Genomic DNA, 17,773 nt, shown 5'->3' on the forward strand with positions numbered 1-17,773 from the left:
AATATATATTCCAGTTTGGTAAGATTCTTTAATATGCCACTTAATATGATATAAACTAACTGTTGCTTAAGTGTTCATTTTGGGGGTATAGTTTTCCTTTAAGCTGGCCATAGACGCAAAGATCTGATTGTACGAATCGAGGATTCGTACGATTTTCGGAACGTGTGTGGAAAGTCCCGACATTTTTCGTCTGGCGGAGATCGGTCGTTTGCTCGATCGGACAGGTTAGAAAATTTCTGTCGGCTGCAGATAATATCTCTGCGTGTATTGCCGATCGTAAGATTTTCAGTGGGAGACTGTCACTAGCTTTGGTTGGACATAGATATCGTACGATTGCTGTCAGGGGCAGAACATTGCTGATCTGTTCTTTTACTAATCTGACTGGTAAGACTTTGATCTGAATGGTTAGTGGCAGGTCGGGAGATGGGAAAGTCTGATCGTACGATGATTCGTACGATCGGATCTTTGCATCTATGGCCAGCTTTATGCCCATTATTAATAAACAGCCTAAACTCCATTATGGAGTTAGCTGGATTAGATAGTGCCAGATTCTGCACTGCTTTTTTAAAGTACCAATAACTACATAAATTTAAAATATTTGTATTACAGTTTACATAGTTTGCAAAATTGTATCTGAAAACTAGCAACTACAAATAATTAATTTCTTGCCAGCAAATATTCTATTTTATATGAAGACATGTCATTTAGCAGTTCTACAAAGAAATCATAAATGGGATTTGACCTCAGTTTATCACAGTGATTACATTTTAAATAACTGGGCTAATTAGTGATGAGCAAAATGTTTCGGCAGGTTTTGCCGCAAAAAAGACGCCTATAGACTGCGATGGGTGGAAAAAAAATTGTTGTGCATCAAAAAAAATTGTCACCCATAGACTTCAATGCATTTGCAGTTTTGCAAATTTTCTGTAAAGCGAAATGGGTCAGATTCGATCATCACTAGTGCTGATCTGTTATTTGCTACATAAAAGTTTGCCCTACTGCCCTATTTCAGCTTGAACAGCTGCCCCCATGGCTACACAACAGCTTTTCTCTATAAACTATTTAAAGAAAGAGAAATGCTTTCATTTTTATGTGTTATTGGTTAAAAAAATTAGCTCAAGCAAAATATTCATGAACACTGTGCCTGTTTAATTAGTAATTTAATTTAGTGGTTTCATTAATAGACATCATATTCATTATAATTTTCATTTGAACTGCTTGTACCTTTCACATACATACAAGTTCAGTGGGCAAAAAGTAACAAAAGAATGAAGCTGGTGTAAAACAGACAATTTATTCAGATAATATAAGCGATGTTAAGAATCCTGTTGTGATTTATGAATGGTCCACTGGATGTATAGCATGCCAGGCATCTTCATATGCATATTACAATGAGTGTTAATACCACAATGCTTGGTTGCCTCAGCAACTAGAACAAAAACATGAAGCCTGAGCTTCACCCATGATTGCATCTGTGCAGTTACAATAAAGGATTCACTATTTGAGAGCTACGCAGCAAGATAACATATAGAGGCTGAACCAAAGTCCCCTGCTTGCACTTAAAGGAACAATAAGCCCACAATGTTTTGCTTTCAGTTCCTAGAACCCAAGACCAGAAAAACATTAAACAACCAGTTGTCTTTGTCTTAAATATACAGATGTCCTCTTCAAACAGACCACAAATCCAGTTAAATGAGATCTGAATCCACATTTCAATTTAGCCTGGGTGCTTTCAGCATTGTATAGGGGCAGAGACACGGGAAGATACAGGGGGATTAGTTGTCCAGCGACAAAATGCTTCTTCTTTGATCGGCTAATCTCCCCGAACTGCCTTCCCGCCAGCTAAGATCTAAATCGCTGGTGGGATGGTACTGGGATCGATTCGTTTTCTGAAGCCGCCCGAAGTTGTCCCACGAGGAAACTAGGGCAACTTCGAAAAACGAAGCTCTCAGAGTGCCACCCCGCTGGCAATTTAGATTCTAGCCGACGGGAAGGCTTTTCAGGGAGATTAGTCGCCAGAAGAAGAGGCGATTTCTCATTTAATGGGAGGTGGTTATAGTGCACACAAGCTGCCAACTTGCTGCCACTACAGAAATAAATAATGATAGTGATGCCATATATCATTTAAGACTAGACTAAAATATTTGACAAATGGGAATTTAATCACCATTTTGAAAATAATATTTATGCTTATTCAAATCACTGGTGTTGCTGTAGATGTGCAAAGCCATGTATACAAAGAATAATCCTTGCTGAAGTTTTGTTTAACACTCGGTGGAATTAACTAAATCTTCCAAATCCAGTGAGCCTGATTTCATATAATTTCTTTCCAAATAGAGTATCTTAAAATATTTTAGCTATCTGGAAAACTGAGGGTAGTGTTTGTTTTAGTTAGCTGCTTGGAAAACCATCTTCATAAAGGCATTCAAATGAGTGTATGCATGGCAAAAATAAGAATGGAGGTGAATTCTGTATGTTACAGAGCCAGTGATAAATGCAATGCAAAATAAGTGCTGTAAGGAAGAAGTCCACATTTCCAATCATCTTGAAGAATTAGAGAGCACAAAAAATGAATTAAATTAGAATGTTCAAAGTGCATAATTTACATGCTATGTGTTTTGTTTTTACCCACAATGCATAATTGGTAAGAAAAACCGTCACTTTGCTGAACAATGTTGTGCAAGGTACAAGAATAGATAAGCACCTATTAAAGCACAACTTTTTGAATAGCATTGCTCTCACACATGAGCATTGTGCATTTTTCAAACAAATGCTGGGTGCAAAAAAGACATTTGCATTTAAACACCTTTTTTTTTACGCAGCTAAGCTTGTTTTTTCCTGTTTCAAAAACAGCCCTCTATTCTATTAAAACTCAACTCAGAGTACAGCCAGGCAGAATATAATGGAATCAATTAGCGAACGTGTTTATTTATGCTCAAACCTGCGTTTAAACTTGCGCTAAACGCATGAAAAGCACAGAAAAAACGCCCTTAGGACTGAACTCCGCTGACTATTCTCGTCGGATCTGTTGCAAACGACAAAACGCATGCGACAAGTCGCAAGTGATAGAAAAATCACAGGTGCAAACTACACACAACACGACTGTCGGATGAAGACGCAGCATGCGACGTTCACATCTGACAGTCATGTCGGATACATGTAGTTAGTACCGGCGACTTTTCTATCACTCCCATAATACTTGGCGCCTGAGACTTGTCACGTTTGTCACATGCGACGGATCCGCCGAGAATCGTCCGTGGAGTTCAGCCCTAAGGGATGCAATCTTGTGTTTTGCACTGTGTTAGTAAATGAGCCTTAATTGAGTAAAGACTAGGGAACCTGTGGTTCACCTGCTTATAATCAAGTCAAATAAATTGCTGGCTATGAATGATGGAAGCTGTAGTCATTATTCTTTAAAGCATCAGGCAGCAATACAAACTTTTAAGAGTTAGTCCACACAAGCAGATTCGGGGAGATTTAGTCGCCTGGCGTCTAATCGCCGTTTTGGGCGACTTCAGAAAACGAAGTGCCGCGCGTGCTTTAGCGCAGGCGACTTTTCATTATAGCGGACAGGAAGACACGCTAAGGAAGTTCGGGAAGATTGTCGCCCAGAAGAAGAGGCGATTAGTCGCCAGGCGACTAAATCTCCCGAATCTGCTCATGTGGACTAACCCTTAATGAGACCAAATAGTAAATATAAAAAGCCTGAACATCAGAAGAGTCAACAATGTTACAATGTTTGTGATGTGTAATAAAATATAAAAGTTTGGCATCTGCATTCATGCATTCACACTAGTGATGTGCGGGTCAGAGTTTTCCTGATCCACACCCGACCCTAACCTGCCCTGCTCCAGCCCGCGCCTGCCCGCACCCGTACTTCCGGGTTCCCTTTATAGACCCGCGCCGCCCACCCATTACGTCACAAAAGGGGTGGGCCGAGCAGACGCGAGACTATAGATCCCGAACCCTGGAGTCGGCAATTGAAGGTGGCGGACGGGGAGAGCAGGAGAAGTGCTCAACCCGCACCCGCCCGCCAGGAGCAGTGCGAGGTCGACCTAAATATATATATATATATATATATATATATATATATATATATATATATATATATATATATATATATATATATATATATAGTCGTGTTTCATGGAACCTTTCTCAAGACATGTCTTGAGAAAGGTCCAGACTGGACCGAAACGTTGACAAATAAACTTCACTTTGCTTGATCTCATTATGAAGTCTTAGGGTGCGTCATTCCTTGGAAACTACCATCTGCACTATATATGACAGCACCCAGGCAGTAAAAGTGTGTGTGTGTGTGTGTGTGTGTGTGTGTGTGCGCTAAAATATGCATATGCTAAACTAGACTGCAGTGAATGAACTCGTGGCACCTTCTTACCATTTCTGAACAGTATGATTTTTAAATAAGTAATAACAATATAATGTAGTGTTGCTCTGTACTGGTAAACCTGGTGTATATGCTTCAGAACCGACACTATAGTTTCTATAAACAAGCTGCTGTACAGCAATGGGGGCAGCCATTCAAACAGAGGATACACAGTAGATACCAGATACATTGTGAAGAATTCCATTGTATACTACAGAGTTTATCTGTTATGTATCCTGTGCCTTTTCTCTTTTTTCAGCTTTGAATGGCTGCCCCCATGGCTACATGGCAGCTTGTTTATATAAACTATAGATGTGTATAAATACACCAGTTTTACCAGTACTGGGCAACACCACATTATATTGTTATTCTTTCAAAACATTTTATTTTTTGGTGTTACTGTTCCTTCAAGTCTAATAGAAAATGATGGAAAAAAGGATGTGTTATATTTTAGTTTGGGTCAAGTACAAGGTATTGTTTTATTAGTACAGAGAAAAAGAAAATAATTCTGTTATTATTTGGATAACATGGGAGACATCCTTTCCATAATTCGGAGTTTTCTGGATAATGGGCTTCTGGATAACGGATCCCACACCTGTATTTTAAAAATATCATCTTATACTATACTATTTCCATATTTACATTTTGTAAGATGCAGGACATATACCTAATAAAAAATGCAAGAGCATATTTGATATGTATAGAGTTTTCACATCCATAGGATGAGCAAGGAGATAATATCTGACTGTAGTGCATCTCCCACCTAGCTAGCTTTAACGTTCAGTAAAGGCTTCAGTGCTAAGCAAAAAACCAATGAAGAGCAACCATCTGGGACACTGAAGGAATGTATAAAAGAAAGGACAAGAATGAACAGAGCATAAGTGACTCACATATCCATCTAACTCACATATCACACTCACTGTGTGAGTCAGCCCACAGAAAGCCTGATCCTTGCACAAATATACTCTTTGATGAGAGCAACACTGTTCTTAAGAAGAACATGGGCCTAATCTACATAATTTCTTAATTCCAAGTAATAGGCAAATTCACTTGACGTCAGTGACCTTGGACAACCCAAGGTGCTCGTACCACTGCATTAAAGGGCCAATATAATTTCATCTTTCATTTTCCTTTTATATCTTGTCTTTTGCAGAGTCGTTTGCACTTGGTTGTTGAAGGACCAACCAACACCAAAGTCCGTTTTAACACACAAAGCAAAAACCACTTATATTACAATTGCTTTGCATTATATAGGAAGGCCTGTTGAACCTACATACATACTCTAGCCACAGAACCCCCTACAAGCTTATGTAGACACAATGAATATCCCAAGAGTGCTACACTTTATTCTTTCTACTGTTTTTCCACTTCTCTTTATTATTTTCCTTCTAATCCTGCTGTCTTTCTCTTCTACATCACTGCCATCCTTTTCTTCTTTCATGCATTGTCTGATCTTTTTTCTCTTTTTACAAAGTTATTTCTTTCATCCCTTTCTATCCACTTTTCACATTATTGTATATTTTTCGGCTTTCCACTTTTGTTCCTGCTCATGTTTTCCCCTTTCCTGCCTGTTCTCCCTTTTCTTTTCTTCTGTTCTTGAGGCCAGGCTCTCCCTTACTCTGTGTTTTTAATAGCCCAATTTAGCCCCATGCATTTTACTTTCCCCATCTTTTCCATGCTTTTCGATCCAATAAACTCTCCCCTTATTGTCACAGCCCCATTAAAATGCTATCCACCATTTTCTCCATATTTATTCTGCTTTCCCAGTTTTTTAATAGCCCAGTTTAGTCTCATAATTGTTACTTTCCCCATCTCCCTTTTGTTTTTCCTTTAACTCATTGCTCCCCACTCTACACCTTTTTCCAACACTTTCCCTGCCTGTTCGTGCCTCCATGTCTTTGTTTTGCTTTCCTGTAGTTTATTTTAACATGTATTGCAAAGAAAGTGCAAAGACATAATACTGTTACAAGACTGGCAAACAAACAAACAAACAAACAAACAACAAGCCATTAGTTTGAATATAGGTATTTAATTTGGTATAGGAACACTAGGCAACTGTCTTTCATCTGCAGGAAATAGATGAAAAACTGGGCCACTGGGCTATGACCTACATAACAGGCAAAAAAATGACCTCTCTGCTAAATGTTTCCCACTAACCACCGATTTGACAGCCCTAGTGAGAGATATGAGTGTTCAGATAAAAATGTGAGGTATATGTGTGGTTGTGTCCAGTCTGAGTGTATATGTGTCCAGAGGACAGTGGATGTGTGTAAATACATGTATCCAAATAAGAAGGATAATTAAGGTAAATGTGTGAATGTATTAATACTCACCTTTTAGTACGATGCAGACAGTTATATTCTGAGACAGTTAGTTAGCCCTAAAGTTTTATTCATGTGGTTTTTGAATGAATTGTGTTTTTGTTCAGTAGCTATCAAATCTAGAATTTTAAATCGAAAAATTAAAAAGCAACAACACCTTTAAAAATGTAAAATTACAAGACTAACAGAGACTACAAGAATTTAAAGGCTTTTATAAAGCATAACAAGGGACCATTAGCAGCAGAGAGGAACAAACAACTCAATACAAATTCAGTTGCACAGTATATTTTTCTAATACAAACGCATACCTCAAAATATATATAATATGCACCTATGACCAGTAGATGCAAATAGCTGCAGGCTACAGAACCCTTTCTAACGTGGGGAAACAAGGATGGCAAATGATGCAACATAGCAGTGCAAGGGCCCTGGGCAAAATAATAATTTCTGTAGCTAGAGTAGCATAATGTATGTAGCCAAAAAAAAGTAAATCTGTTCTTTTCAGCATCACTCACTGTAACACATGTGGGTACAACGGTGGGTGCAATTTAGAGAATATGCATACCAACTGTCCTATCTTCTTTGCAATGTTGAGTATAAGCAACATTCTTTTCAAAATAAGAAAATTGCAGCAAAAGAACTAATGAAGAATCTGGATTTCTATGCTGGGATTTCAGTGCATTCAGCTTTGAAGATACTTTCCCTTCTTTACAATAATAAGAGAGGGTGAAAGGGGAAAGATGTAGGCAATGCCTCCCCCAGAGCATCATCATCATCATCATCAACAACAAATCAGAGGGCAGTATTTTGGTCATTAGGTTTTGCAATACAGGCTACAAATAGTGGTAGATCTTCCAGGGTGCGATTGCAACCCTCAGGGCCCACTGGCGGTTTGCACATGTGAAACTCATCTCTGGAGGGGGGGGGCGCGGCTGTACGGCCTGCACCTGGGCCCCGCAAAGTATAGTTACGTTACTGACCACAATAACATAAACATGAGTGACAATTGCTCTGAACTTATCTGGAGGATCGGAAGAGATCTGCATTTAACTTAAAATGGCACTAGGCAAAAATTTCCATATAGCTGAAATTTAACAGAATGCCAATCCTTCTGTTGTGAAAAACAACATAGGGCTTATTTAAAATTGTGTTATATTCGCTATTTACTAAGCAGTGCGAATCCTTGTGCCTCAAGTATCTAGCACAACATTTCCCCCTGATTACAAAATGGATAATTACACTGGAATTTTGGGAAGTATTGTTGCATTTTGGGCGAAAAACTAGTGGGAACTGCAACAGTTTTTTTGCAGGGGTTTAAGAAAAAAAAAGACCTTGCAGATCACAGAGACAGCTACATGGAAAAATGCAAGAACAATCACACAGGAAGTAAGAGAGGGATGAAACGCACCAACATAGGCAATAAATAAGAGTTGGTGGCACTTATTGGGGCAATTGCCAACATATTTAGAACTTTAGAATAGTTATACAGAAAAAATATAATCTATAGGGATATGTAATGTGATAAAAACCCTTTATGCAAGCATCTCTACAATAGGTTTTTAATTGGTTTAAAGGAGTAAAAGAAGAATAACTTTTCAGAAACTTCACAATCTACAGATATTTTTGTAAGAATTATCAGATTTACAGGGTTTCTTTGTCGATAAGAACAATGTGACAGATTTAGCTATTAATATTTCCTAAATCATGAAACACATTATGATTGATAATCAATATTTCTAAATATTGATTGTTTGCCATTTGCAATATCGATACAAGCACATAAAACTTCTCTGAAGTGACTGAAAAACTGCAGTAAGTTTAACTGGCTTTAAATTCTGTCAAGAATTGGAAATGTTTCACATCTGTTTGGAGAGGTTACAGTAATGACATAAGAGCACCAAGCTTTCCAACTTTACTGTCAAGTTGAACATTCTGCTGGCATCCACCTATATCAGCTCAACGTAATGCACTCTGCAGCTGAAATTTTGTTGCATTAAATCATAGAACAGTTATGGGATCTGTTATCCGGAAATCTCTTACCCAGAAAGCTACGAATTACAGAAAGGCTGTCTCCCATAGACTCCATTTTATCCAAAATAATCCAAATTTTTAAATATTTCCTTTCTTTCTGTAATAATAATACAATACCTTGCACTTGATCCAAACGTATATATAATTAATCCTTATTGGAAGCGAAACCAGCCTATTGGGTTTATTTAATGTTTATATGAATTTCTAGAAGACTTACAGTATGAAGATCCAAATTACATTTCATTAAATCCCTTATCAGGAAACCCCAGGTCCTGAGCATTCTGGATAACAGGTCCCATACCTGTATAGGAAATAATTGCAGCTAAAAATACACTTCTGCTCCCAAAACAATGATTGGCAGACTCACTGACATGTTCAAATCAAAACACAAACTTTTTCTGTATCAGGTGGCAGCATAATATGTAGTCCATAAAATAGTATTTGCAAACATAAAGAAAAGAGAAGGGAGCTACCTTAAAAAGCTTGTTCTAATTTCTTATTTTATTTACTCGATATGTCATAGTTATTGTGTACACTAACCTTTGGACATAGAAATTATTTTGTTTTGAAAGAACTAATAAAAGCTATAGCAAAAAAAAATAGTATCTGCAATTAACACAAAACCACTAAAGGGTACCAGGTAGAAAACAAGTTGCTAAGCAGTACAGGTAAAAATTCTGTAAAATTTGTATATCTCTGTTATAGTTCCCATTGCAGATAAATGTAATAAGTACTTAATCATCAAAGGAAAGTGCTCAATCTGGGACTGTTAGGGTGATTGCAACTTATATGATTATATGTGAATTATGTTACATGTGTTAGAAACTTGCCATTTCTATAAACTACCTCTTTTGTGTGGTGCCTGCCTTGACTTGCACCTGCATGACCTTGGATTATTCCTGGATCTGACTACTTCACAGGCCTCTGACCTTGGCTACATTTGTTCGCTCTTATTCTTCAGCACTTTAATGGCCTTCACTCTGTCCAGTGGCAATTTTTATAACCCTAAGGGCAATTTTTTTTAAATCTTATTGGAGAACTGTAATTTCAAGAATGACCTAACCCTTCATTCTATGCTGGAGAATTCTGGGAGTTGTAGTCATGTAACATCTGGAGACCAAGGTTGAGAAACAATGCCCTAAGGGAACTAAACTAGTGTACAAATCCAGATGGCAACTGAGTGCAGTCTCACTGAAATGAAACAGTGAAAAGTTACAAATAAGAGAAGACTATAGATATCCTTGGCTATAACTGACCAGGATGGTTTCTTGCACATATAGCTACATACCTCTATAAAAGACTAAGTCAATTTCTGAGTACCAGAAATGGAATTCAAGCAAGGGCCATAATGGGTTATAATCGATACTTTTTGGTGCAATCATTTGCAAATGTTAGACCACCTAACAGTCAGGTCCTTATGACTAAAAAAAGCTAAGTGCTCTGTATAGTCAGTCTTGAATTTTTTACCACTATAACTACAACTTTGGCATTAGCATTACTTATGTGTGCTGTGTAGCTGTCAGGCCCGAAGGCGCAGTTGCAGTGTGGACCAAGGAGGAAGTGGTGAAAGCCAAAGTTCGAGGTACAAGGGGTTGAGCAAAAGAGTTGTCAGTTCAAGCAAGGTCGGTGCAGGCGGCAATCAGACGTGGTCAAGAAACAGGCTGGAGTCAGTTCAGGCGGCAAGACAGATGTAATCAGAATTCAGGCAAGGAGTCGTAAACAGGAATCAATCAATGCAGATAACACCCAGGAACTTATCAGGAGTAAGACCTATAATCGGGCGCAGAGTGGAGCATCAGACGTCCTAAAATAGGCAGAGTTTGGCGCCAAAACGTGAATCACGACGTCATGTGCCATGCGGCAATTGCGTGCTGACGCTGCACGTTTTTTGACGCAAACGTCGATACGCAGCGTCAAGTTTGACGCATTCGCGTCAAGTTTGACGCATTCGTGTCAACACTGCGCGCGGATCGACGCGCTGGCGTCCGTCGACCGCGTGGTCCCCTCTGGGCGCTGCCATTTTGGACTTGGCGGGCCTTCTGGACGTGGTGTCCGATATTGTCCCTTACAGTACCCCCTCCTCTACGGGGGGCCTCAGGACCACCACGATTGGGTTTAGAAGGGAATCTTCTGTGAAATCTTTGAACCAGAAGAGGAGCATGAATGTCCGAATGCTTGACCCAGGAACACTCTTCAGGCCCGAACCCCTTCCATTTCACCAGATACTGGAGGGAACCTCTAGAAATCCGAGAATCCAAAACAGTCTCAACCTAAAATTCTTGGTACCCGTCGACGGATACAGGAGCAGGAAAGGGAGAAGAGTGACCCGCCACGGCTGGTTTCAGAAGAGACACATGAAAAACGTTTGGAATCTTCATCTCCGGAGGTAACTGAAGACGGACAGCCACAGGATTTACTAGTTCAATTATGGGAAAAGGGCCAATGAACTTAGGGCCTAATTTAGCAGACGGGACCTTGAGGTGAATGTTCTTAGACGAGAGCCAAACTTTATCACCGAGAGCATACTGAGGGGTTGGAGAACGCTTCTTATCAGCATGAAACTTCTGGCTGGAGGAACTCTTTTCCAAGTTCTTCTTAGTGGTTTGCCAAATGGCGGACATATGAGAAACTTGATCGTTAGCAGCCGGCACATCGGAGAGAAGAAAATCTTGAGAAAAAGCCAAGGGGTGAAGTCCATAGACACAAAAGAAAGGCGATTGGTCCGACGAAGCATGAAGAGAGTTATTGTGAGCAAATTCGGCCCAGGGAAGCAATTCAGCCCAATCATCTTGACACAATGAGACATGACATCTTAGAAATTGTTCAAGAGCTTGGTTAACTCGCTCAGAAGCTCCATTGGATTGAGGATGGTAGGCAGAAGAAAAATTAAGGGAAATATTGAGGGATTTGCAAAGAGACCTCCAGAACTTGGAAATAAACTGTGAACCTCTGTCAGACACAATCTCTAGAGGAAAACCATGCAGACGAAAAATGTGTAAAATAAACAGTTTAGACAGTTCCAATGCAGAGGGTAGTTTACGGAGCGGGATGAAGTGAGCCATCTTACTGAATCTGTCGATCACTACCCAGATGACTGTAAAACCTTGGGAGGAGGGAAGTTCCACGATGAAGTCCATGGCCAAGTGTGTCCAAGGGCGGGAGGGAATGGGAAGAGGTAACAATAATCCCTTGGGAGAGGTATGACAAGATTTGGAGGCAGCACAAATGGAACAGGAAGCAACAAAGTCCTTAACATCCTTTCGTAAGGAGGGCCACCAGACCAGCCGAGACAGCAGATCAATCGTCTTCTTAACCCCGGGATGACCGGCCTGCTTGGAGCTGTGGGATTGAAGCAAAATAGTCTGACGAAGATCTGGGGGTACAAAGGCTACCCCAAAGGGAGTATTGGCAGGTGCTGAGACTTGAGCAGACAGAATTTGGGAAGCCATAGGAGGAAATAAGGCAGCGATAATTTTGGCGGATGGAACAATTGGTTCTTCATCTTCAAACGTGGAATTCACGGAAGAAAAACTTCTGGATAAAGCATCCGCCTTTTTGTTCCTGGAGCCAGGTCGGAAGGTGATGATAAAATTAAAGCGGGAAAAGAACAAGGACCACCGTGCCTGTCTGGGATTCAGCCGCTTAAGGGTTTGGATATATTCTAAGTTCTTATGATCCGTAAAAATAGTCACAGGAACAGTGGAACCTTCCAAAAGATGTCTCCATTCTTCCAGAGCCAATTTAACTGCCAGAAGTTCACGATTGCCAACATCATAATTCCGTTCAGGCGGGGAAAATTTCTTGGAGAAAAAGGCGCAAGGATGAAGCTTCCCATCATTGAGTTGTCTCTGGGAGAGAATTGCACCTGCCCCAACATCAGAGGCGTCAACTTCTATGAAAAATGGAAGAAGAGGATCAGGATGTCTTAGGACTGAGGCGGAAGAAAAGGATTCCTTCAGGGATTCAAAAGCTGCTTTGGCTGGAGCAGTCCAAATATCAGGCCTTCCCCCCTTGCGAATAAGGGCCAAGATAGGAGAAATTCTAGAAGAGAATCCTTTGATGAACTGCCTGTAATAATTGGCAAAGCCAATAAATCTCTGGATGGCCTTAGTACTGGTAGGCAAAGGCCATTCTTGAATAGCAGAAACCTTGGTTGGATCCATCTCAAAACCTTCAGACGAAATAATGTAACCCAGGAAGGGAATCTTCGGGGTCTCAAAAGAACATTTTTCCAGCTTGGCGTAGAGGGAATTTTCTCTCAAACGTGAAAGGACTTCTCGGACATGACCTCTATGCTCGTCAAGATGCTTGGAAAAAATGAGGATGTCATCAAGATAAACAACCACACACAGTCCCAAAAGATCTCTAAAAATATCATTGACGAACTCTTGGAAAACTGCAGGGGCGTTGCAAAGTCCGAACGGCATGACGAGATACTCGTAATGTCCATCCCGAGTATTAAATGCCGTCTTCCATTCGTCGCCCTTCCGAATTCGGATCAGATTGTATGCCCCTCTGAGATCCAGCTTGGTGAAGATACTAGCCCCTTTAAGTCGGTCAAAGAGTTCTGAAATAAGGGGTAAAGGGTAACGGTTCTTGGCTGTAATCTTGTTAAGGCCCCGGTAGTCAATACAAGGTCGTAGAGTGCCATCCTTCTTCTCAACGAAGAAAAACCCAGCTCCAGCAGGCGATGAAGAAGGACGAATGAAGCCACGCTGGAGATTCTCTTGTATATATTCTCTCATGGCCTTAGTCTCGGACGGAGACAGCGGATAAGTCCGGCCACGAGGGGGCATGGTGCCAGGAAGGAGATCAATGGGGCAATCATAGGGACGGTGGGAAGGAAGGGTTTCTGCGGATTTTTTACAAAAAACATCACAAAAGTCCAGATATGCCTGGGGAAGTGAAGGAAAATGTATTGAAAAGCAGGACAACTTCATAACAGCATTGGAAGGTAAACAACTCTGTTGGCAAGACGAACTCCACTGAGAAATCTGGCCTTCCGACCAGTCAATGACAGGATTATGGAGTTGAAGCCAGGGTAGTCCCAAAACAACAGGTGTGGAGGGGCAATTAATAATAAGAAAAGAAAGTCTCTCCACATGCAGTGCCCCAACCGTAACGGAAAGTTCAGTAGTGGCATGTGAGATATAGGCATTGGACAGAGGTCTGTCGTCGATGGCCAATACTCGGAGAGGTGTAGGCAATGACTTCAAAGGAATCTTGTGCAGAATGGCAAATGACTGGTCCAGGAAGTTCCCAGCAGCCCCAGAATCCAAAAATGCTTGCGAAGAAATCTGCTTAGTGTTTACTTGAAGCTGTACAGGAAGCAAAAGACGTTGAGGGGTCTGTTCAGGATAAGAAACAATTCCACCCCAGTGTGTCTCCCCACACTTACCAAGGCGAGAAAGATTCTCTTGCTTCACAGGGCAGTTAAAGGCGAAGTGTGCCTTGCCTCCACAATATAGGCATAGGCCGGCAGAGCGTCTGCGGAGCTTCTCTTCCTCGGTCAGGCGTGCCCCCCCGATCTGCATGGGTTCAACAGGGGGCGAAGCGGAAGAAGAGGTAGTAGGAATGATGGGCTTCTGAAAATGTGGAGCTAGGAGAGGCTGGAATCTCTTGCTCTTATCTCTATCGGACAGATGCTCCCGCATTCGAGTGTCCACCTTGGTGGCCAAGGTAATGAGATCTTCCAAATCGTCAGGAATATCACGGGACACTAAATCGTCCTTCAGACGAGTGGAAAGTCCTTGGTAAAAGACCGCATGGTATGCATCGTTATTCCAAGTGGTCTCGGCCGCTAGAGTACGAAAGTCAATAGCATAATCACTAACTGGGCGGTTGCCTTGACGGATCTGCAAGAGACGAGAGGCGGCAGTAGTGACCCGCCCAGGAGCGTCAAAGACTTTGCGGAAGGAGTGCAGGAAAAGGTCTATATCGTAAGTGAGCGGTGAATTCTTTTCCCATAAGGGAGATGCCCACTCCAGAGCTTTTCCTTGCAGGCGGGTGATAACGTACCCCACTTTTGCCCTCTCGGATGGATACTGAGTAGGCTGGAGCTCGAACTGGATCTGGCACTGGTTTACAAATCCTCGGCATGCCTGCGGATCACCATGGTAGAGAGGAGGAGCCGGCACCTTGGGTCCAGTACCCTGAGCAGAAGCAGCAACGACCACAGGAGAGGAAGCAGCAGCGGTAGCAGGGGGATTCACAGACAGTTTGTCCAAGATTGCCTCCAGGGCTTGCCCAAAATGGACCTGTTGACTCTCGTAAGACTCCATACGGGAGGCTAACCCACGGAAAGCTCTTCCGAAATCCGGAGGAGGAGTCACTTCCTCAGTGGGGTCCATGGCCCGATTATACTGTCAGGCCCGAAGGCGCAGTTGCAGTGTGGACCAAGGAGGAAGTGGTGGAAGCCAAAGTTCGAGGTACAAGGGGTTGAGCAAAAGAGTTGTCAGTTCAAGCAAGGTCGGTGCAGGCGGCAATCAGACGTGGTCAAGAAACAGGCTGGAGTCAGTTCAGGCGGCAAGACAGACGTAATCAGAATTCAGGCAAGGAGTCGTAAACAGGAATCAATCAATGCAGATAACACCCAGGAACTTATCAGGAGTAAGACCTATAATCGGGCGCAGAGTGGAGCATCAGACGTCCTAAAATAGGCAGAGTTTGGCGCCAAAACGTGAATCACGACGTCATGCGCCATGCGCCAATTGCGTGCTGACGCAAACGTCGATACGCAGCGTCAAGTTTCACGCATTCGCGTCAAGTTTGACGCATTCGCGTCAACACTGCGCGCGGATCGACGCGCTGGCGTCCGTCGACCGCGTGGTCCCCTCTGGGCGCCGCCATTTTGGACTTGGCGGCCCTTCTGGACGTGGTGTCCGATATTGTCCCTTACAGTAGCGCGGGACATAAAAAAAATCATCAATGCAGGCCCAGACTGGCAATCTGTGGGTTCTGGCAAATGCCAGAGGGGCTGCTGTAAGATGCCATAGACAGTGACTATTTAGTGGGCTGGCTGTGTAGTGTTTGGACCACATGTACTTGAAAGACAGGACCTATTTTAAATCCCAGTCTCTTAATGGATAGGCAAGTTGCTTTTATTGTTTTTTCACTCTTTTAAAATCACTAGCTCTGATGGAAATCCTGTTTTGCTGCAGTTATTTTGGTTTGCTTTTTGTTTGTGCTGAAGTTGGTTATGTGAGTTTCCTCTAAAACATCTGTGAGGAAAGAGAGCCCCCTTAAAAAAAATACTAAACCTACCTGTTAATAAATATCTGACCCAGTCCTCTGCATGAAGAGAGCATTGAGAGTGACAAGTTGCTGAGAGTGAGATACTGAAGATTAACTTTGTTATTTCATAAACAGTACATCATTTTTAACTGAATATATATATAAAGTATCTTAGTTCAGTGATAAGAAGCTTTTATTACATTTTTATTTTTGCGAAAGTTCCCGTTTAAGTGAAATCAGTGCCTCGCTTGTACTTGGGGTTTTTTGGTTACGTTTCATCTAAAATTCTACCACATTTTAAAACCGGAAATTCCATTGGCATCCTATGCAGTATCAGTTCATAAGGAGTTGGTTTAACACATCTGGAAGACTTACATGTCCTCCACAAACAAACGGAATCACACTAAAGTATTCTGTATGTTTAAGGCTCTTACACGCTGTTTTTTCCTGCATTTTTTATGTGTTTGACGCATGCTAAAACACAGGTTTGAGCGTGAAAAAACACCTTTGCTAATTGATTCCATTATGTTCTGCCCAGCTGTACTCATGAGCATTTGCGTGCGTTTGTTTAGACACAGCATGCTGCATTTTCTTGCGCTAGACAGGGATCCCCAACCTTTTGAACCAGTGAGCAACATTCAGAAGTAAAAGGAGTTGGGGAGCAACACACAGCATGAAAACTGTTCCTGGGTGCCAAATAAGGGCTGCGATTGGCCATTTAGTAGCCCCTATGTGGATTGTCAACCTACATTGAGGCTCTGTTTGGCAGTGCACCTGGTTTTTATGCAGCCAAAACTTGCCTCCAAGCCTGGAATTCAAAAATTAGCACCTGCTTTGAGGACACTGAGAGCAACATCCAAGGGGTTGGAGAGCAACATGTTGCTCACGAGCTACTGGTTGGGGATCACTGCGCTAGACGTATGTTCAGCTATCAACAGAATATAGAGTTGAGTTTGGAATGGAAAAAAATGCACTCAGATGTGTCAAAAAGTGTTTAAATACAATACATCAGGTTTTTCCCTGCACTTGGAGTGCATTCAAAAAACGCAAAAAGCAAACGCTGGGGTGCAAGAGCCCTTACAGATGAATGAGAACCCTAAATCAGGTTTTGGATTAAACTTGCAAAAGGTGGCAAATGCCAAGTGATTTTGTTTTGCAGTAATCCTCGTTAAACGTTTCTTACCTGTATAATGTTGTCTGTAAATGATTAACTCTGAGTGGGCCCCTGCTCCCATATTAGGATCTATGCCAGGGGTAGCACTTAGCTGGTACTTCACAAGTTGCACAACTAACAGCGTAACTCAAGATGGCAGCTGTGGTTCTGCAACATCTTGGAGCAGCAAAAAATCCCTTATCTATGTAAGTTGCGTGCCCCATTATTAGTGTGGTTTGCGTTAATTTGCATGTTATAAAAGAATATGCTGCAAATGCTTTGTTATGATATACACATACCACTTCAGATAAACCTGGCACAATATAGAGTGTGGCCTATAATAAAGACAGGGCACAGGTGCTGTGGGCAGGGAAGTATATTTGATCATATCATTTGATACAAAGTGTGCACATAAAATAAATGTAGAATCTGCAGTATCAAAACAGACAAAATCTGCTGCAGGCAAGCTGATCTAATAACCAAAGACATGGCCAAAGCCTCTGTAGTGTGGAGGAATCATTTGTTAAACTTGCCAGCTCACAAACACACCAATAACTGGTAATTATTTGTATTTTTAGGAAATAATATGAAGAAAGACAAGAAGAAATCTCTGATAAAGGATGACATGTTGCCAAGTGCAGGGACTGG

General features: G+C 41.6%; 1 protein-coding gene across 3 annotated transcripts in view; it reads right to left on the reverse strand.

The window, feature by feature from the left end:
* arhgef10.S (Rho guanine nucleotide exchange factor 10 S homeolog) overlaps positions 1 to 17,773 on the reverse strand; it is a 92,662-nt gene that overhangs the window by 73,849 nt on the left and 1,040 nt on the right. The window lies entirely within an intron of this gene.

This window comes from Xenopus laevis, chromosome 5S (genome assembly GCF_017654675.1).
Source record: "Xenopus laevis strain J_2021 chromosome 5S, Xenopus_laevis_v10.1, whole genome shotgun sequence".
In the NCBI taxonomy this organism is placed as follows: Eukaryota; Metazoa; Chordata; class Amphibia; order Anura; family Pipidae; genus Xenopus; species Xenopus laevis.